The sequence below is a fragment of the Capra hircus genome, chromosome 1 (genome assembly GCF_001704415.2).
Source record: "Capra hircus breed San Clemente chromosome 1, ASM170441v1, whole genome shotgun sequence".
Taxonomy (NCBI): domain Eukaryota; kingdom Metazoa; phylum Chordata; class Mammalia; order Artiodactyla; family Bovidae; genus Capra; species Capra hircus.
This window is the reverse complement of record NC_030808.1, coordinates 10,816,872-10,840,392: the sequence shown is the minus strand read 5'-3', so window position 1 is coordinate 10,840,392 and position 23,521 is coordinate 10,816,872.

The window sequence follows — 23,521 nt, the reverse complement described above, 5'->3', positions numbered from 1 at the left end:
ATGGACCAAATAGCCCAAAGGAAAGAAGTTATATTTTATCTTTGGAAAACAGGAATGCAGTTAATGAAATACACTAGAAGTCTTAAATGAAATAATCTCCTTTCACCACCAACAGTTTTTTCAATGGAAAGGCTAATCAATTCAATTGCTAGATTTAAAATATTAAAATATATTCATTCAAAAAAAGATATTAGTCAGAAGTAGCCAGGAGCAAATTTTAATCTTAATAAAATTTTGAAGCATTTAAAATTGAATGTTCTCTCTTTGATAATGTCAGTGGTATATAATTCAAATGTCATGTAAAGCTCAGAAAACACATAAAAATGCATGACATTAAAGTTAATTTGTTTGTTTTTATGTAAAGTAAACTCTGATTCCAAGTTAAAACCAATATCAACGTGGGCCAGAGATATGTTTCCAGCAAACCAGACACTTATATATGTATTAACATAATTTATATAAAAATACTTGTTTCTTCTCTGAGATATATTGATGGGCAAGTGCAATGAATTTAGAATAAGCAAAAACAGGATATCACATTTTCTTTTGGATATATTACGAAGTACCATTGGTAAAAAATAAGAATTAATTTTCAGAGTTGCAAAAGCCACAAGTTACAAGTATGTGGTTACCAAGTACCCTTGCATTACAGCTTGACTCTGGAAACTGTAAGGAAAATACATTGAACCACCTTATATATCTCAATTTAAAAAAAAAACTCTCAAATGAACATTTAGTGGATTGCTTTTTTTTTAACTTTAAAAAAAATTTTTGTATTGGGGTATAGCTGATTAGCACTGTTGTGTGACAGTTTCAAGTGAATAGCAAAGGAACTCAGTCATACATATACATGTGTCCACCACATGTGTTGAATTGTGTTCGACTTTTTGTGACTCCATGGACTGTAGACCACCAGGCTCTTCTGTCTATGGAATTTTGCAAGCAAGAATACTGGAGTGGGTTGACATCTCCTTTTCCAGGGCATCTTCCCAAACCAGGGATTGAATCTGCATCGCTTGTGTCACCCACATTGGTAGATGGATTCTTTACCATTCCACCACTTGGGAAGCCCAATCCAGTCTCCTCCAACTCTCAAGAGTCTTCTCCAACACCAGAATTCAAAAGCATCAATTCTGTGGTGTTCAGCCTTCTTTATGGTCCAATTTTCATATCCATACATGACTATGGGAAAAAACATATGTTTAATTATACTGATATTCGTTGTCAAAGTGATGTCTCTGTTTTTCAATATGCTATCTATGTTTGTCATAGCTTTTGTTTCAAGAAGCGAGTGTCTTTTAATTTCATGGCTGCAGTCACCATCCACAATTATTTGTGAGCCTAAGAAAATAAAGTCTGCCACAGTTTCCATTGTTTTTGTGTCTAATTAGCACGAAGTGATGGGACCAGATGCCATGATCTTAGTTTCTTGTATGTTAAGTATAAAGACAGATTTTTCACTCTCCTCTTTCACCTTCATCAAGAGGTTCTTTAGTTCCTCTTTGTTTTCAGCCATAAGAGTGGTATCATCTGTATATGTGAGGTTACCGATATTTCTCCTGGCAATCTGATTCCAGCTTGTGCTTCATCTAGCCCAGCATTTTTCATGATGTACTCTGCATATAAACTAAATAAATAGGGTGACAATATACAGCCTTGACATACTCTTTACCAATTTGGAACCAGTCCATTGTTCCATTTCTAGTTCTAACTGATGTTTCTTGACCCGCATACAAGTTTCACAAGAGTCAGGTAAGGTGGTCGATATTCCCATGTCTTTAAGAATTTTCCACAGTGTGTTGTGATCTACACAGTCAAAGACTTTAAAATAGTCAATGAAGTAAATGTAGATTTTTTTTTCTGAAATTCTGTAGCTTTTTCTATGATCCAAGGAATGTCAGTAGTCTGATATCTGATTCCTTTGCCTTTTCTAAATTCAGCTGGTACATCTAACAAAATATACAACATGATTTTTAATTATTCTTAAAGCTATATTGAAATGAAAAGAACATCCAGAAACTGGTGCAATTCAGACATAATCCACAACTGTGAGCCACTTGAGGTTCCAAGGAAATTTATGCCTTAATAGAGTTTTGCTAAGAGAACGCACTGGTCATAGCAAATACCCTCTTCCAACAACACAAGAGAAGACTCTACACATGGACATCACCAGATGGTAAACATCAAAATCAGATTGATTATATTCTTTGCCACCAAAGTTGGAGAATCTCTATACAGTCAATAAAAACAAGACCAGGAGCTGACTGTGGTTCAGATCATGAGTTCCTTATTGCCAAATTCAGACTTAAATTGAAGAAAGTAGGGGAAACCACTAGACCATTCAGGTATGACCTAAATCAAATCCCTTTTGATTAACAGTGGAAGTGAGAAATAGATTTAAGGGACTAGATCTGATAGAGTGCCTGATGAACTATGGACTGAGGTTCATGACATTGTACAGGAGACAGGGATCAAGACCATCCCCATGGAAACTAAATGCAAAAAAGCAAAATGGCTGTCTGGGGAGGCCTCACAAATAGCTGTGAAAAGAAGGAAAGTAAAAAGCAAAGGAGAAAAATAAAGATATAAGCATCTGAATGCAGAGTTCCAAAGAATAGCAAGGAGAGATAAGAAAGCCTTCCTCAGCGATCAATGCAAAGAAATAGAGGAAAACAACAGAATGGGAAAGATCTAGATCTAGAGATCTCTTCAAAAAATTGGAGATACCAAGGGAACATTTCATGCTAAGATGGGCTCGATAAAGGACAGAAATGGTCTGGACCTAACAGAAACAGAAGATATTAAGAAGAGGTGGCAAGAATACACAGAGTTCAGTTCAATTCAGTCGCTCAGTCATGTCCGACTCTTTGCGACCCCATGAACCGCAGCACGTCAGGCCTCCCTGTCCATCACCATCTCCTGGAGTTCACTCAAACTCACGTCTATTGAGTTGGAGATGCCATCCTGCCATCTCATCCTCTGTCGTCCCCTTCTCCTCCTGCCCCCAATCCTTCCCAGCATCAGAGTCTTTTCCAATGAGTCAACTCTTCACATGAGGTGGCCAAAGTACTGGAGTTTCAGCTTTAGCATCATTCCTTCCAAAGAAATGCCAAAGCTGATCTCCTTTAGAGTGAACTGGTTGGATCTCCTTGCAGTCTAAGGGACTCTCAAGAGTCTTCTCCAACACCACAGTTCAAAAGCATCAATTCTTCGGTGATCAGCTTTCTTCACAGTCCAACTCTCGCATCCATACATGACCACTGGAGAAACCATAGTCTTGACTAGATGAACCTTTGTTGGCAAACTAATGTTTCTGCTTTTTAATATGCTATCTAGGTTGGTCACAACTTTTCTTTCAAGATTAAATGTCTTTTAATTTCATGGCTGCAGTCCCAATCTGCAGTGATTTTGGAGCCCAAATAGTAAAGTCTGACACTGTTTCTACTGTTTCTCCATCTATTTCCCAAGAAATGATGGGACCAGATGCCATGATCTTCATTTTCTGAATGTTGAGCTTTAAGCCAACTTTTTCACTCACCTCTTTCACTTTCATCAAAATGCTTTTTAGTTCCTCTTTACTTTGTGCCATAAGGGTGGTGTCATCTGCATATCTGAGGTTATTCATATTTCTCCCTGCAATCTTGATTCCAGCTTGTGCTTCTTCCAGCCCAGCGTTTCTCATGACATACTCTGCATATAAGTTAAATAAGCAGGGTGACAATATACAGCCTTGACGTACTCATTTTCCTATTTGGAACCAGTCTGTTGTTCCATGTCCAGTTCTAACTGTTGCTTCCTGACCTGCATATATGTTTCTCAAAAGTCAGGTCAGGTGGTCTGGTATCCCCATCTCTTTCAGAATTTTCCAGTTTCTTGTGATCCACACAGTCAAAGACTTTGGCATAGTCAGTAAAGCAGAAATAGATGTTTACCCTGGAGATACACTCCATAGCAAATCAAATAGATTAATGCCATTGCCAGCAGGGAACTAATTTGGAATAAGTTCATCTCCATGGCAAGAATGCCCTAAGAGATTAATTTTTTATGTCACAACATGATACACATACAATCTCTAAACTTGGATCCAACCAAGTTTACAACCTCAATCTGACAAATGATTCAAATATCTTGATTCTCCAGGAAACAGGAGCTCACTAATCTTATTGCTTACATAATAGGCTGTCTAGTAACTATTTTCATGTTACTTTTTCTGTCTGAAAACTTCTTTTCTCCATGAAGCTTCCTTGAAAACTGTATGGTCTAGTTCATGTTTCCTACTCAGTTTTCCCCAACTCACATTGCAAATTTAGTCACTCCCTCCCGTCTACTCCTACAGCATCCCTTTCAGTACTTATACTGCTTTTGTTGATGGTCTGATTATCAGTTGTTAGGGACTTAATTCTGTCCCCTTAAAAGATATATGTTGAAATCTAACCCCCAATTAATGGTATTTAAAGATAGGACTTTGGGGAAATAATGATGGGATTATCTCCTTAGAAAAACTAGAAGAAACATAACTCTCTCTTCTCTTTCTGCTATGTGAAGACTAGGTGAGAAGGTGACCATCTGGAAACCAGGAAAAGAGAGCGTATCAAAAACCTAATCACACTGGCATCTCAAATTTCAGCCTCTAGAATGCTGAGAAAATAAACTTCTGTTGTTTAAGCCACCCAGTCTATTTGTACTTCATTATGGCAGCCTAAGAAGAATGATAGAGTAAAACTGAACTCACTGAGAACAGGAGTTGTTTAAAGTTCACCTAATGCATTTATTGTATAGCACAGTTGGTGTTCAGTGAAGTCCAAGTTTATCCTAAGGGGAAAATATGTTCTATAGCTCACAAGCAGGCTTTAAGGTGGTTATCACAATATGGACTTTTCCAGAAAGATTGTTCATGCTTAATTTTGTGGATAGAGACCATGATTTTCATTATATTCTCTAGTGTGATCCATAACCAACAAGGTTTGACAGCAATTCTAAAGGATTAAAAAAAAAAAAAAAAGCTAAGGAATTATAAAGAGAATCAATCTCTTTTTTATCAAGAGTTTTCACTAGTCTTCAATGATTCTAAGGGCTTCTCAAGTGGTTCACTGGTAAAGAATATGCCTGCCAATTCAGGAGACACAGTTTCCATCCCTGGGACTGGAAGATCCTCTGGAGAAGGAAATGACGACTCACTCCAGTATTCTTGCCTGGGAAATCCCATGGGCAGAGGAGCCTGGTGGGCTACAGTCCATGTGGTCGCAATGAGTAGGACATGACTGAGCGACTGAACAGCAACAAAATTGTATAGAATAAACCCTAAACTTACACTGTACTGTAAAACTACTTTTGATTTGACTGCTAATGTTAATAGAAAAGTTAAATTATTGTTGGTCTCAGATATGACTTTCATACATGTTGGGATGACACATTCAAAACAAAATCAAATTGATTTTCTTTCAGTTTTAGTTTTTCTTTTTGTTCTCCTCTCTTTTTCTGCCCCTACACCTTTTCCTCCATCTCATTGTTATTACTGTTATTATTCGAAGCTCTTGTAGCATAACTACAAAACTAACACAAAATATGAAATACATTTAAAGCCCAAGCTAAATCTTAGATATACAAAACCGTTTTAATTTCATTAAAATATAGCATTGCAATTTAACAATGCATTTGATATTTTAGAATAAAAATAAACATGTTTATTCTCCATGTCAGAATTCTCCACTCTAGAATTACTGAATATTTGGAAAGTAATTCAAGGGAATGTTGGCAGGTGATGTGCTTGCTTACTTTCAATTAAGCCAGGAATTTATTTTCTTCTGGATAAAAACTAAGATACAGGAAACAGATTATAAATTTTCCTTGTAAATTGTGTTTCTTTATAAAACAGGAGATATAATAGAGTAGGTACTTCATATTGTTTTCCTTCATAGATTAACACTGTGATTTTGTAGTATGAACATTTGATTATACAATTAAAATTATTTTTCTTTTTTTGAAATTGTTCATTTTCTTAGTCTTCTACTAGACTGCAAGCAATATTCACTGCTTTTATTCTGTTTTATTCACTGGTACATACCTGGCATTTAGCACAGAGCAAGGCACCTTAATGGGCTCAATAACTGTTAAATGAGTGCTTCTTTGTATATATGGATGAATGATGACTCCTTTCCTCTGTCTATTCCACACACAACTTGCTTCTTCCTATATGTCTGTCTCTTTTACAGTTTTCCTATTTGGTATGTCTTGAGGAACATTCTTTTTTTGTTTTTTTTTTCTGTCACAGTCCTTTTTTTGTTTGTTTGTTTTATCACCAATGTTTCTTGCTTTTTTATAAGAATCTCTTTCCCTCCCCATCTATGTTTATTTATCTTAAGCTTGTATTTCTCCTGCTAAGCTAACTTCCATCTTCTGTCATTGTATGATTAAATAATAATTTTCCTCTTACTAATTATTTACAAAATAAGACAACAGCAATATATTTATACATTTTTCAGTCTCTTTAAAAGGTAAGAAATATATCTCCTTCTTACCATAATGTAGGCTAAGTTTTATTGCATGTATTTCTGGAAGCTTAGGCTTAAAAACAACCTGATCTACAAAAATGCAGAGTGAGAAACATATTTTGAAAAGAGATAAATATCACCCAAGTAGCCAAAAACAAAGAATATTAACCCTGTTAATTATAATTGCTTTCTAAGTTGTCTGCTCTAAAGATCAAAATGTATTCTGCATTATTCCTATTATTTGTTACAAAGTTTAAGTTATTTGGTATAACAAATCTGGAAACATTTTTACTGAGCATATTTTTAACATAATATTATTTAAATATGTACGAATGTAAATTAAGGAAAAAATAAAATCCTCATTTGTATGGCCCTTATTCACTAATGGGCTCCAAAATCACTGCTGATGGTGACTGCAGCCATGAAATTAAAAGACGTTTACTTCTTGGAAGAAAAGTTATGACCAACCTAGATAGCATATTCAAAAGCAGAGACATTACTTTGCCGACTAAGTACTGTCTAGTCAAGGCTATTGTTTTTCCTGTGGTCATTGTATGGATGTGAAAGTTGGACTGTGAAGAAGGCTGAGGGCCAAAGAATTGATGCTTTTGAACTGTGTTGTTGGAGAAGACTCTTGAGAGTCCCTTGGAGTGCAAGGAGATCCAACCAGTCCATTCTGAAGGAGATCAGCCCTGGGAATTCTTTGGAAGGAATGATGCTAAAGCTGAAACTCCAGTACTTTGGCCACCTCATGTGAAGAGTTGACTCATTGGAAAATACTCTGATGCTGGGAAGGATTGGGGGCAGGAGGAGAAGGGGACGACAGAGGATGAGATGGCAGGATGGCATCACGGACTCAATGGACTTGAGTCTGAGTGAACTCCGGGAGTTGGTGATGGACAGGGAGGCCTGGCGTGCTGCGATTCAGGGGGTCAAAAAGAGTCAGACACGACTGAGTGACTGAACTGAACTGAACTGAACTGATTCACTAACGCAACCAAAATAAGCACATTAATTAATAATAAACAGTTAACAAAATTTAAATTAAAAGCAGTTATTTAGCATTGTCTATTGGAGAATCCCACGGATGGGGGTGCCTGGTGGGCTGCCGTTTATGGGGTTGCACAGAGTTGGACACGACTGAAGCAACATAGCAGCAGCAGCACATGACAATTGTAATGAAACTACGTTGCTGATGATTTTCAAAGTGCAGTGCATAAATTATACATTTAGTTTTCTCATTTATTTTTTTAGTTTTCAGTACTATGCATCGCATATGTGCATGTGTATATATGTATCAGAGAGTCAATGTTTGTATGTTAATGTTCGACTCTTTGCAACCTCATGGATTACAGCCCACCAAGACCCTTTGTCTGTGGGATTCTCCAGGCAAGAATACTAGAGTGGGTTCAGTTCAGTTCAGTTCAGTCACTCAGTTGTTCCTACTCTTTGTGACCCCATGGACTGCAGTACGTCAGGACTCCATGTCCATCACCAACTCCCAGAGTTTACTCAAACTCATGTCCACTGAGATGGTAATGCCATCCAATCATTTGACACTCAGTGGTCCCCTTCTCCTCTTACCTTCAACTTTTCCCAACATCAGTGTCTTTTCCAATGAGTCATTTCCTTGCATCAGGTGTCCAAAGTATTGGAGTTTCTGTTTAGCATCAATTCTTACAAAGAATGTTCAGGAATGATTTCCTTTAGGATGGACTGGTGGGATCCCCTTTCTGTCCAAGGGACTTTCAGGAGTCTTCTTCAACAGCACAGTTCAAAAACATCAATTCTTTGGCACTCAACTTTCTTTATAGTCCAACTCTCACATCCATACATGACTACTGGAAAAACCATAGCCTTGACTAGATGGGCCTTTGTTGGCACAGTAATGTCTCTGGTTTTTAATAAGCTGTCTAGTTTGGTCATAACTTTCCTCCCAAGGAGCAAGAGTTTTTTAATTTCGTGGCTGCAGTCACCACCTGCCATGATTTTGGAGCCCAGAAAAATAAAGTCTGACACTGTTTCCACTGTTTCCCCATCTATTTCCCATGAAGTGGTGGGACCGGATGCCATGATCTTCATTTTCTGAATGTTGAGCTTTGAGCCAACTTTTTCACTCTCCTCTTTCACTTTCATCAAGAGGCTTTTTAATTCCTCTTCTCTTTCTGCCGTAAGGGTGGTGTCATCTGCATACCTTATTGATATTTATCCTGGCAATCTTGATTCCAGCTTGTGTTTCTTCCGGTCAAGCATTTTTCATGATATACTCAACATATAAGATAAATAAACAGGGTGACAATATACAGTCTTGACATACTTCTTTCCTGATTTGGAACCAGTCTGTTGTTCCATGTCCAGTTCTTACTGTTGCTTCCTTATCTGCATACAGATTTCTCAAGAGGCAGGTCAGGTGGTCTGGTATTTCCATCTCTTTCAGAATTTTCCACAGTTTATTGTGATCTACACAGCCAAAGGCTTTGGTACAGTCAATAAAGCAGAAGTAGATGTTTTTCGGGAACTCTCTTGATTTTTCTATGATCCAGTGGATGTTGGTAATTTGATCACTAGTTCCTCTGCCTTCTCTAAAACCAACTTGAACATCTTGAAGTTCACGGTTCACATACTGTTGAACTCTGGCTTGGAGAATTTTGAGCATTACTTTACTAGCATGTGAGATGAGTGCAACTGTGTAGTAGTTTTGGAGAAGGCAGTGGCACCCCACTCCAGTACTCTTGCCTGGAAAATCCCATGGACAGAGGAGCTTGGTAGGCTGCAGTCCATGGGGTCGCTGAGAGTTGGACATGACTCAGTGATTTCACTTTCACTTTTCACTTCCATGCATTGGAGAAGGAAATGGCAACCCACTCCAGTACTCTTGCCTGGAGAATCCCAGGGATGGAGGAGCCTGGTGGGCTGCTGTCTATGGGGTTGCACAGAGTCAGACACAACTGAAGCGACTTAGCAGCAGTAGCAGCAGCAGTGTAGTAGTTTTTGGTCGTTTGAGCATTACTTTACTAACGTGTGAGATGAGTGCAACTGTGTAGTAGTTTGTGATAGCTTGAGCATTCTTTGGCATTGCTTTTCTTTGGGATTGGAGTGAAAATTGATGTTTTCCAGTCCTGTGGACACTGCTGAGTTTTCCATATTTGCTGGCATATTGAATGCAGTACTTTCACAGAATCATCTTTCAGGATTTGAAATAGCTCAACTGGAATTCCATCAGCTCAATTGGAATTCCATCACCTCCACTAGCTTTGTTCATAGTGATGCTTCCTAAGGCCCACTTAATTTCATATTCCAGGATGTCTGGCTCTAGGTGAGTGATCACACCATCGTGATTATCTGGGTTGTGAAGATCTTCTTTGTACAGTTCTTCTCTGTATTCTTACCACCTCTTCTTAATATCTCCTGCTTCTGTTAGGTCCATTCCATTTCTGTCCTTTATCGAGCTCATCTTTGTATGAAATGTTCCCTTGGTATCTCTAATTTTCTTGAAGAGATCTCTAGTCTTGCCCATTCTATTCTTTTCTTCTATTTCTTTGCACTGATCACTGAGGAAGGCTTCCTTATCTCTCCTTGCTATTTTTTGAACTCTGCATTGAAATGGGTATACTCTCTTTTCTTCCTTGCTTCTCTTCTTTTCACAGCTATTTGTGAGGCCTCTTCAGACAATCATTTGGCATTTTTACATGTCTTTTTCTTGGGGATGTTCTTGATCACTGGCTCATATGTCATGAACCATAGTTCTTCCGGCACTCTGTCTATCAAAATTAATCCTTTTTTATCAATTTCTCCCTTCGACTGTAAAATTGCAATGTATTTGATTTATGTCATACCTGAATGGTCTATTGGTTTTCCCTACTTTCTTCAATTTAAGTCTGAATTCAGCAATAAGGAGTTCATGAGCAGAGCCACAGTCAGCTGTCAGTCTTATTTTTGCTGACAGTATAGAGCTTCTCCATCTTTGGCTGCACAGATTATAATCAATCTAATTTTGTTATTGACTATCTGGTTAAGTCCATACATAGAGTCTTCTCTTGTGTTATTGGAAGAGGGTGTTTGCTATGACCACTGCGTTCTCTTGGCCAAACTCTTATTAGCCTTTGCCCTGCTTCATTCTGCACTCCAGGGCCAAATTTGCCTGTTACTTAGGTATTTTTTGACTTTCTACCTTTGCAATCTAGTCCCCTATAATGAAAAGAATATCTCTTTTGGGTGTTAGTTTTAGAAGGTCTTGTATGTCCTCATAGAACCTTTCAACTTCAGCTTCTTCAGCATTACTGGTCAGGGCATAGACTTGGATTACTGTGCTATTGAATGGTTTGCCTTAGAAACAAACAGAGATCATTCTATTGTTTTTGAGATTGCATCCAAGTACTGCATTTTGGACTCCTGTTGACTATGATGGTTACTCCATTTCTTCTAAGGGATTCTTGCCCACAGTAGTAGATATAATTGTCACCTGAGTAAAATTCACCCATTCCAGTCCCGTTTAGTTTGCTGATTCCTAAAATGTTGACGTTTGCTTTTGCCATCTCCTGTTTGAAAGTGAAAGTGAATTCTCTCAGTCATTTCCAACTCTTTGCGATCCTGTGGACTATAGCTTAGCAGACTCCTCTGTCCATGGGATTCTCCATGTAAGAATACTGGAGTGGGTTATCATTTCCTTCTCCTGTTTGACCACCTCCAGTTTGCCTCGATTCATGGACCTAATATTCCAGGTTTGTATATTATATTGCTCTTTACAGCATTGGACTTTACTTCCAATACCAGTGACATCCACAACTGGATGTTGCTTTTTCTTTGGCTCTATCTCTTCATTCTTTCTGGAGTTATTTTTGCACTCGTCTCCAGTAGCGTATTGGGTACCAACTGACCTGGGGCGTTCATCATTCATTGTCATACATTTTCGCCTTTTCCTACTGTTCATGGGGTTCTCAGGCAAGAATACTTAAATGGTTTGCCATCCCCTTCTCCAGTGGAAGACATTGTGTCAGAAGTCTTCACTATGACTCATCCTTCTTGGGTGGCCCTACAGGGCATGGCTCATAGTTTCACTGAGTAAGAAAACACTGTGGTCCATGGGTTCACATTGGTTAGTTTCCTGTGACTGTGGTTTTCAGTCTGTCTGCTCTCTGATGGAGAAGGATAAGAGGTTTATGGAAGCTTCCTGATGGGAGAATCTGACTAAGGGGGAAGTTGGGTCTTTGTCTGATGGGCAGGGCCATGCTCAATAAATCTTTAATCCAATTTTGTGTTGATGAATGGGGCTGTGTTCCCTCCATGTTATTTACCTGGGGCCAAACTATAGCGGAGGTAATGAAGATAATGGGGACCTCCTTCAAAATGTCCCATGCCTGCACTGCTACATTCGGTGCCCCCAACCCTGTAGCAGGCCACAACCAAACCACATCTCTGCCCAAGTCTCCTGGACATTCACAACAAGTCTGGGTCAGTCTCTTGTGGGGTCACTGCTCCTTTCTCCTGGGTCCTGGTGCACTCAAAGCTCTGTTTCTGCCCTCCAAGAGTCTGTCTCCCCTGTCCTGTGTAAGAGATGTTAGAGACATGTGCTTAATCCCTGGGTCAGGAAGTTCCTGGTGTTGGGAGCCATGTTAGGCATTACTGATAAAATGGAGGCATAGCCCCAACTCTGTCTCCTCACCCAGCAGGCACAGTCCCGGGATGAAGGAGTTAGGTTCTGTGATTCTGACTTGTTCTTTCCTTTCTTTGATTGAGTTGATTGAAAGAATATAAGGTGCTTATTGTTCTTGAAGCATAAGAACCACAAAGCCTTCTGCAGTTGTGCCAGAAAATAATCTATAAAATAACCATTGACACTTGTTCAAGGATTTTTATGAAGAATGTCCCAGGATGAGCATGTAGGCTGCAGCTTGAGGCCATGGGAAGGATTGCTATCTGAGACCTGTTTGTGAGGGGAATGTTTATGGCAAAAGAAGTTTGCTGAGCTTAGGGTTTAGAAATAATTAAGAATAGCTAGAAGCCTTTTTAGGAGATAGTGATCTTAAGATGCTAGGGGCAAACAGGATTTAGAAAGATAAGAAATAAACTGAGGAATGTAGCATGAGTTAACAATGTAATCACAAGTATAGGACACATAAGAGGAAGTAGATAATAGATATTAAAGCTGATTCTGAGAGAATCTTTGAAGCAGGAACTCTGTTTGTAGGACAACAATGATTTCTGGAAACAATAAATCTGGGTGGGGAAAATTAAAAATGTCAAATCTCTGACCTAATGCTTTTGTCAAAGTATAGAAGAAAACCTGAAGCTTGAAATAAACATGTAGTCCCGTACTTTGAGTCAGAGGCTACATCATCCCCCACCAACACCGCTCATCCCTTCAGGCTGATTCCCTGGCTGCTGGAGCTGCACTCTGGCACCCTGGAGGAAATCATGGCCACCACCTCTAGTATTCTTGCCCGGAGAATCCCATTCGTTTGGGTGCCCATTGGGCTATAGTCCATAGGGTCTCAATAAATCAGACATGACTGAAGAAATTTAGCATGCATATAAAGTGTAATAAAATCAGTAATTATTATATTCATTTTACAGCTATAGAAGTAAATTAATAAGATCACATATATATTTACACTCAACAAGGAAGGTTTCAAATTCAGTTCTTTCTAATTCTGAATATATGTCATCTTACTATGGTTCAGATTCTCTTGGTATTTATTATATGTTCAGTATCTTTGTTATTTCTCAACACTTTAATAATTGAACCTGATTATTTTTAAACAAGCCATTCCAAAATTGAAAGATCACCTTCGAAGGATAAAATACAGTGCATGGGAATGGACTCACCTAAATATAGTCAGCTGATTTTAACCATAGCACAAAGACAATTCACACAAAGATGACAGTTTTCTCAATAAACAGTACTGGAAACATTGGACATTCTTATGCACAATAATGAACTTAGACAAGTACCTTACAACTACAAGACAAATTAATTCTATGTTACTTCAAGATTATCCATCTATCTATCTATTCTCTCATTCAAAAACTTGTTACTGGAAGGATACAAATACCTGACCAACTGACCTCAAATTAGAACAAATTTCATGGGCCATCTCAGCCCCATGGGATCAGTTGCAACTTTTGTGTCAATTGCATCACAATGTAATTTCTCCCTCTTCCTGCTTCCATCACTCCTTTACAGCGGTTATTCCCAAGAGCGTTCTTGTGAAAACATCCATCACTCAATCTACTTCAAAAAATTTTCTCTAAGGTTATAACCTTCAGTTCAGTTCAGTCTCTCAGTCATGTCCGACTCTTTGTGACCCCATGAATCGCAGCACGCCAGGCCTCCCTGTCCATCACCAACTCCCGGAGTTCACTCAGATTCACGTCCATCGAGTCAGTGATGTCATCCAGCCATCTCATCCTCTGTCATCTTCTCCTCCTGCCCCCAATCCCTCCCAGCATCAGAGTCTTTTCCAATGAGTCAACTCTTCGCATGAGGTGGCCAAAGTACTAAAGTTTCAGCTTCAGCATCATTCCTTCCAAAGAAATCCCAGGGCTGATCTCCTTCAGAATGGGCTGGTTGGATCTCCTTGCACTCCAAGGGACTCTCAAGAGTCTTCTCCGACACCGCAGTCCAAAAGCATCAATTCTTTGGCTCTCAGCCTTCTTCACAGTCCAACTCTCACATCCATACATGACCACAGGAAAAACCATAGCCTTGACTAGACGGACCTTAGTCGGCAAAGTAATGTCTCTGCTTTTGAATATGCTATCTAGGTTGACCAAGATAGTTTAACTTTTCTTCCAAGGAGTAAGTGTCTTTTAATTTCATGGCTGCAGTCACCATCTGCAGTGATTTTGAAGATAAAAAAAATAAAGTCTGACACTGTTTCCACTGATAAACTGAATAAAAGACAATAGAAAATGAGAAAAGATCGATGTAAATTTGCAAAATTTAAATGATAAAACAGTGAAGGATCAGAAGAGTCAAAACTCAGCAAGACTGAGATTTGGAAGAAAATGATTGCTTATCAAGAATTTGTGATGTTTAATCTTTTCAAATTGACTTTCCTGAGATAATCATTACACTTTAGTCTTTCAGTTTTCAAGGGATATAATGATACTTTTCTGTATTATCTCCCTTTAATTAATCAATAATGAAATATCCCTTCAACCTATTTCTTTAGGTTGAATTAACAGTGATGTAAAATGAGCTAATATGGTAATTGAGTAGGATATTGTAGAGATGAGGGAAGAAAGAATGTCTAGATAGAAAATAATTGTAGTGCATGGTTCTTCCCTTGATTTTATTTTCAACATAATCAGCTTGTCATCTCATTTTTCAATGAGTAAGTAGTACTTTAACCACTTTTTAACTTTAAAATGAATTATCATCACATTTTTTTATGAGTTATTTGGTTTCTAATATATTTTTTCTGGAAAATTAAAAAGTTAAATAAAGTATCATACTTTATAAATGTCACTGCATAACTGCGTATTTTGCCACATATATATACAGGGCTTTTTTCCCCTCAAATCTCCCCCTTTTTCTAGATCCATCTGTTTTCCTATTCTAATGCTTTTTGCAGAAGCTTTAATTTAATTTTATTTCATTCTCATCCTATTTTCAATTTTTATGTAGTTCCAAAATCCATTGCTTTTGGGTTAATTGACAATGATTGATATTAAAATTAATCCTGGCAGCTAAATTGTAGTCTAAGTGTTATTAAGGTAATTCAAAGCTGTAAATAAATTCAAAAAAGTATTGAATACACATGATTAATATGTTAGTGAGTGAGGATAAATTGAGATTCAGATAAATAGAAAAGGTTTGCAACATGTCTAACTGAATAAAAAGGAATCATATTCTGGGAAAAGATGGCTGCTATATTTTGGGGGGTTGTGAGACTGTTATAGAAAAGGCTATTTATTATTAGTCTTCCTTCACAGAGTGGCCTAGGAAACATGTCCTGTGTCCTGTGGGATTCAATGGCTACTTAAGGCACATGTTTTTTCTTTTCTTTCCTTTTTATTTTCACTGATATATGTTGAGAGTAGATTTCTGGTTCTTTATAATAGTTAATTATTTGACAGGGGAGAAAAGCAAAACCAGAATGTAGTGAAGACTAATTATAAGGACTTTCATAAATTATTAAAACATATCCAGAAATGTATTACTTACAGAAATGGAAAGTAGTTTTAAAACATAAGTTGAATTTTTGTTGTAATACTTTCAGGGTGAAGAAATGCTACATCTCTATCTCTATTTTACACAGTCCTGGTTTTAGCACATGACAGGTACTCTTTCTCCAGAAATAGTAACACTTGCAGTCTTTCTTATAATTAAATAGCTATTTCAGGAAAATATATTAAAGTAAATTCCAATTGAAAAGTCATCTGTGTGTGAGTATGCGTGTAGACATATATGTTCATACACATCCATGAACCAAGGAAGAACAAATTTCAAGTTGTACTGCTTGGTAATCTGCCCAAATTCTAGTTTTCACACAGGGATATTCAAAGTGTTAATGCACACAAATTTTCACAAAAGCAAAATAAATCATTAAAGAGAACATCTATGATCCTGCTTTTCAAAACATATGTCTAAACATTTTTAAAGAGTTAGAGAACACATTATATACTTCACAGAATCTTAACTCTAAGATTTCAAAAGTCTTCAGAAGTTGAGACAGGCCATGATATGGATCCTGGGACCCTTTGTTGCAGTGTTTGTACCTAGACAGACATTCTGGAGAAATAAAATACAAAGTATGCTGTTGTTTAGCAGCTAAATTATGTACCATTGTGTGATTTCATGGATTGCAGCTCACCAGGCTCTTCTGTCCTCCACTATCTCCTTAAGTTTGCTCAAATTCATGTCCATTGAGTTGAAAATGCTATCTAATCATCTCTTCCTCCGTCACACCCTTTTCCTTTTGCCTCCTATCTTTCCTAGTATCAGGATCTTTTCCAGTGATTGGGCTCTTCACATCAGGTGGGCAAATACTGGAGTTTCAGCTTCAACATCAGTCCTTCCAATGAACACCCAGGACTGATCTCCTCTAGGATGGACTGGTTGGATCTCCTTGTAGTCCAAGGGACTCTCAAGAATATTCTCCAACACCACAGTTCAAAAACATCAACTCTAGAGTGCTCAGCTTTCTTTATGGCCCAACTATCCCATCCATGCATGAGTACTGAAAAAACCATAGCTTTGATTAAATGGACTTTGTCAGCAAAAATAACTGTGTGCATGCATAATTGGGAAAAATTATGGATAACAAGATACAAAAGCCACCCCCGCAAAACAAAACAAAACAAAACAAACAAAAAAACACAGCTGTCAGAAGTGGGAAAGTCAAGAACTCTGGTCAGTATCAAGGCCACCTTTTCCAATACCACTTGATAGTAGTTTTTATGCCAATAGTAGTTTTATGCTAAAGCAGAGTGGAAAACCAAACCTGATTAAAATAACTCATTCTACATCATGTTTATTCAAAGCGTATTTCTGTCCACTCTTATTTGTATACAGCAAGAAATTTTTCTTCTTTTTCTTTATATATATATATATATATATATATATATATATAAATAATTTAGGGTAAGATAGACTACTGTAGTTACAGATATTCCTTGAAATCTAAATCAACAAATGTTAATTCTCACTTTTGTCAAGTCCAAATTTAGTTGGCAGATTTCCAGGTCAATTTTATACTAGTTATGACTCAAGAATTTAGGCTGTCTCTATTTTACAGTAACATCATCTTAGCTTGAGACTGCTATGACTGCAGTCCTGTAAAAGAGTGTAGATTTCCACCTCCACTTGCCAATATGTCAAGGATAACACAGGGCTTTTTGGTAAGAATCAAATTTGAAGTCAATAACCTACCTACCTATCTGTCTATCTGTCTCTATCCATCGTTATCTATATCTCCGAAATAGAAGACAACAATAGCAGCAAGAAGAAGAGAGGAAATGACATTGACTTCCTCAGATTTTCCTTTTCAACTTCCCCATACTTATACCAACCATTCCCCTCTACATATGTGAATGCCAGTTTTCTTTTATAGTTTTCTTCTTTGAGTTCCCCTTTCACTGTAAAATTTCCATGCTCTATTTATAGTACTTGGACGGAATAGAGGTGATCACAGTCCTGGTTTGGACATATGTGTTGCAAATTCAAAGATGGTCTATCTACATTTGTAAATAATTTCAACCGGTTTCTTGTGCTAACACATTGAACTGAGGCAGGATAAAGAATAAGCAAATTTTAAGTAGAAAGATTGCCTTTTAACAGTTTAATTCCATCTTTAGGGATTCAAGCTTCGCATCAAACTGAGTATGTCCAAGAGGTAAAAGTCTTTGGTCAATATAACTGTCTCCAGGTCTCTAAGAGGTTTCAAAATGTTTGTACCGAAATAAAGTTTGTGTCCATTTTGAAAAGAAATGCTCTTTATTGAAGGAATATAGCTCTTTCAAAAGGGCTATATTGGTATATTTCCCTATACTAAAAGTCTTGGCAAAGGCAATTTTAGTATGACAGATTTTTCTTTTTCAAAGCTAGAAACCCATTTCTCATTTGATTTAAACACAAAATTAGCTAACTTTTTTCATATATATATATATAATATATGTTTTATTAACCATTTCAAGTCACTTTGACCCCTAAATATGCCATTTTTTTCTTCTGAATCACTGAGTATAAGAAAAAGCTTTTAATATGTTTCAATGTCATTCCATGTTCTTTGCAAAATCGATTAGCATTATTATCATTTTCATGCTACTCCTAAGTAAACTTAGAAAAATATTTTAAAATTCCCAATAAAAATTAAATGAGAAGTAATGTGCAGTTTAAAGAAGTTATATATATGTGTGTAAAGTATTTATACATATATATATATGACATATATATATAAATAAGCCATGTGTACATATAAATGTAAAAATCACACCTAGAACACACACACACATATATATATGAGAGATTTTGAAGATTAAATTATCTTCTTGAAACCTGTATTTACTGTTGGCAAAGCAAGAAAGAAATCAACAATTTCATGAAAAAGTGAATATTGCTTTATTTAAAGTAGACGTTGGCAATGTTCAGTGACAGCTTTTATCTCAATATTATGTCTCGAGTCTGTGTGTTCTCAGTTTTCAGAAAATTTTATACACATATATAGTATTTATACTATTATCTATGCATGTAAAATGCTGATATATGTATGTCACTTATCTATATATAATCAGAATTTAAGAGGGCCCTAGACATTCTCCATACCTCCAGAAACTGTTAAGGTACTTAATTTAAATGATGAATAAGATTGTAAAAGAAAACCATAGCCTCTTCATATTTAGATAATGTCAGATTTGAAACAGAGCATTAACCTGTATGGCCAATATTTGTGAAAAGGAACATAACCCTGTCAAACTTGAATGCATTGTAACACTCATTTCAAAATGAGAAATAGGTGTAACACAGTTAAGAAAGAAACATTTAAGTCAAATGATGCAGGCAATATGTAGAAATAAGGCATGTGGGTCAATTTATAATGCCTACTTTTTAACCATATGGAATTTTTTGAACATTAAATAGAAACGTAAGAGCTTGTAGTTTGCAGATCAGGTTGAGCCCACTCTCTACTTCCTCTCATTACCAAAGTCTTATTAAACAGCAGAATTCCTAATCCTGCAGAAATTATATGTGGTCTATATTACATATGGTCCCTGTAATATGGTTACATATTACATATGGTTACATATGGTCTATATTAAGGTGCATGTTTTCTGTTAGGCCTTCATCACTTCTTGCTTAGTCCACTGGAGAAGTCCAACTGCTCCTTGGCCTCAAATCTATTTGTGTCAGGCCCCCTGGAGTCACTGATTATACTGAAACCATACATTAAAACTCATATTGAACTATGCATTTCTGTGCTTTACATCTTACTCTAGCTTCCTACCTTCTAAAATATATACTTTAAGTACTAGGATATAAAGAGCCATACTGAGAAACCCTCCACATTATCCATATCTTCGAGTCCCCCTTCTCTTTTGGCCACTTGCTCCCCTATGTCTCATGCTTCAAAAGCCTCAAGTGAGTTCTGGCTATTTCAGGCAACATACTGCTCTCTTCTCTATGCTTTTATTAAAGTTGCCTCACACTCCCACTCTACTATGCATTCTCTCCACACTCTCCATTAGGTTTCTCACTTCACTCTGTATATTCAGTTCAAGTCTCATCTACTTCATCTAGCTCTTCATGAGTATGCTTTCTGACCAGGATAGCCTACCCCTTCTGCTATTTCCATAATGTCCTGTACACTTACAATTGCTTATTGCAATTGGCATTTGTCTTAGAATTGTATGTTTGTCATCCGTTTATAGCTATGTGGAAGGCTCCCTGAGGCCAACAATTCTGCCTTAATTATCCTATTTCTTTTTTAAATATATGGGTACTTTATTTTTATTAAAGTATAGATGGTTTACAATGGTTGCTAAGTGCACTGTTCAGTTACACATACATATTTTTTTCATGTTCCTTTCCATCATGGTTTATTATAGGCCGTTGAATAGGGTCCCCTATGCTATACAGTAGGACCTTATTGATTATTTTATATGCAGTAGTTTTTATATCCTAATCCTAAACTCCTAATTTATCCCTCCTCTACATCTTTTTCCCTTTGGTAACCATAAGTTTGCTTTCCATGTCTGTGAGTCTATTTTGTAAGTAAGTTCATTTGTATCATATTTTAGATCCTACATGTATGTGTGGATCTTACCACAAATACCATACATGCAGTATTTGTCTTTCTCCCTCTAACTTCTAATTATCCTATTGTTAATTACCACATTTTGCTTTCAAAGGTACTGCAACAAGTGTCCTTAGTAACCTAACCTAACCTCTGACATGTGAAAAGAAACATTCTTAAACATTCAGCATCACTGTTCATTTAAATGGACACATTTTTGTCACAGTGAAGTATATTCTGAAAATGTAGTTTCCTAAATATTGGAAATATTAACTGGCATATATAGTGCAAAGGAAGTTAAATATGAAAGACTTTTCTCCTCTCAGTATGGGGCTTCATTTCTAAGAAAGCTGTTTTTCGACTCTATGAGTGTCAATCTGCAGGAAGTCATTTAAAACCAACACACACCTGAGTAGTTTCCATGGAAGCAGAAATTAACCCCCAGCAACCTCATATCAGGTTCACATCTGGTACAAACTCCACCAGAGATAGCAATTGAGGCAAATTTTTCTAAAAGACAAGTGGAAGTAAGAGCAGTTAGCTTAAAAGTCATTTCCAGTGTTACTATAAACACTCCTTTGTGATATATATTTTATATTAATATTTAAAGTAAATAACAATTAATTATTTATTTTCCCAGTTGCATTTCTTTCAAGTGACTATATCATAATAAACTTTGTTATTTTACATTGAAGAATACTTTTTTAAGAAAACTGTAGTCAATGCGTTTATCAAATTTCTTATTTCACTCTCATGAGAATTCAGTTCAGTTACTCAGTCATGTCCAACTCTTTGTGACCCCATGACTACAGCACGGCAGGCTTCCCCATCCATCACCAGCTCCTGGAGCTTGATCAAACTCATGTCCATCGAGTTGGTGATGCTTTCCAACCATCTCATCCTTTGCCATTCCTTTCTCCTCCTGCCTTCAGTCTTTCCCAGCATCAGGGTCTTTTTCAATGAGTCAGTTCTTCACATCAGGTGGCCAAATATTGGAGCTTCAGCTTCAGCATCAATCCTTCCAGTGAATATTCAGGACTGATTTCCTTTAAGATTGACTGGTGAGACTTATTCATTTTCCATTCCTTCTCCCTAACACACACACATACACACACACACACACACACACACACACACACATACACACACATATATATATAATGTATATTGTATTTGTTCATAGTCTTAGGAAAGATTTCAAAGACTTGGAAAAAGAATGTTCACTTAGACTGGTGAAAAATACTTCTTTATTGTTTCTGGTAGAGCTAGAGAGACTGAAGTCTTGAAAGGCAAAGGATTTGAGATTGCTCCTATTGTCATCTCATTCAAGTATTTTCAGCTTGGAAATAGTGAAGGCAATCACATTTTTCTCACTGGAATTCTTCCCTTACTCTCCTCTGGAGCTTCACAATAATCCAACATTTTTGGAACTATACAATCTGAAGAATTGAACTTTTGTAGAGGGTGAGCCAAAACTTGCTTTCTCACATATCTTTTAGAATGACTCTGTCAAGGAATACAATTGTAGAACCAAGAACTTAAAAAGAAGTACTGTCCAATTATATCTATATTGTACTTGAGAGATTATCAGATAAGCTCAAAATGGAAAACATTACATTAAAATAAAAAGTTAGTACATTTTTAAAAAATTAATGTCATAAATTACAAATAAGGGGGTAAGAATTGATCTGCCTTAAATGAAACTTAAAAAAAAAAAAACAAGAAAATTCATGTATCATGTTATTACAGATTGAATACTGCTTTATGAAGTAAAAGCAAAAAAGTGGCTTTATGAGCTTAATGGAAGATATTTGAATACAAATAGTAAATTAAACAAAAGCACTATATAAAGATAAAAGTTACTTAGGGTGCTCACACTGTGATTGTTTACAATATCACCCTCATTCTTAAATATATAAATATGTATATGAGTATATATATATATATATATATACATAACCATGATATATTTAACCCTAAAAAAACTATTGTGTAATAAGTCATCCTCAAGTGGTTCAGGAAAAATAAATAAAGTAATAAATGTGTATATAATATACAGTATGTATCATATATATAGACACAGAGATGTATGTACAGTATATATTTATCTGCATATACATATATATAATACATACATATAATACATACAATAATTTTCTTACCCATTTGAGGGTATGTGTATTTACATTTGTAGAGAAAGAGCACAAATGATAGAGCAAATAGTACTAAATGTCCTGGGCATCTGCTTTTTGCTAGGTACTGTGGTAAATGTACAGCTACAGTGATGAATAAAATAGAGTCTACAAGGTCTATGACCACATGGAGTTTATAGTTCAATGGAAGAGACAGATAGTTAAATAAACACGAGTATAAAATAAGAAATTTTATCATGTTTATGAGAGAAAACAAAGGCATGAGGACTATTAATCTAGCTGTGAGAAGGTGTGAATGCTTCTCTGAGGAATAAGGCATTAAATCAGAATTTTCAAGGTGAAATTCCTAGTCTAAGGCTCTACAATGGGAAAGGATTTCTGGCATCTGAGAAACTGAATAAATGCCGGTATGATGGAAATAGGGTGAGTGATATAGATGTGGAAATGGATGAAGATAGCAGTATTGGAGTCCTATAGGACTGGTAGAAAATTCAATTATATCTTTTTAAGTACCTAGAACAATTTAAGCAGAAAGCTAATATATCGATAATTTCATAATAGCCTACTAGTAAAGGGAGGTTACATTTGGGAGGATGGAAATGTGAAAAAGGACAGAATATTAATAGAAAGACTTTGCTAATGAAGATGAGTAGCAATAGGAGGCTAAAAATATTTTAAATTTAAAGTGATTTTGCCAAGGTGATGAATTAATGCAGAAGTACAGAAATAAGTCAATGTCAAGATAAATCCCCAAAATCTGTCTTGATAATAAAGTGTGTGCTTTAATACAGATACTTCCTTGACACTAGAGAAAATGTGAGCAGATATCACATGCATGGAACATATTTGACTCAGCAATATTCTATGGAAGTTCTAACTGAAGCGAATCTATAAAAACAGGAAAGGATACTCAAAATATATTTGGCATAAATCTATGCATAATGTATTTATGCATATGAACTGAAAACAGAAATAGAAGGCAAATAATTGTCCATTTTGCCATAGTTTCATCTTGAATTATATTCAGAAAGTTTCTGTGCATATTTTGGATGACCCTTTTGTGGAATTTCTAGGCACTTTCTTGTCCTTATTAAGATTTGGAATTGTACTTTCACTCATTTTAAGTAGCTTTCATCTGACT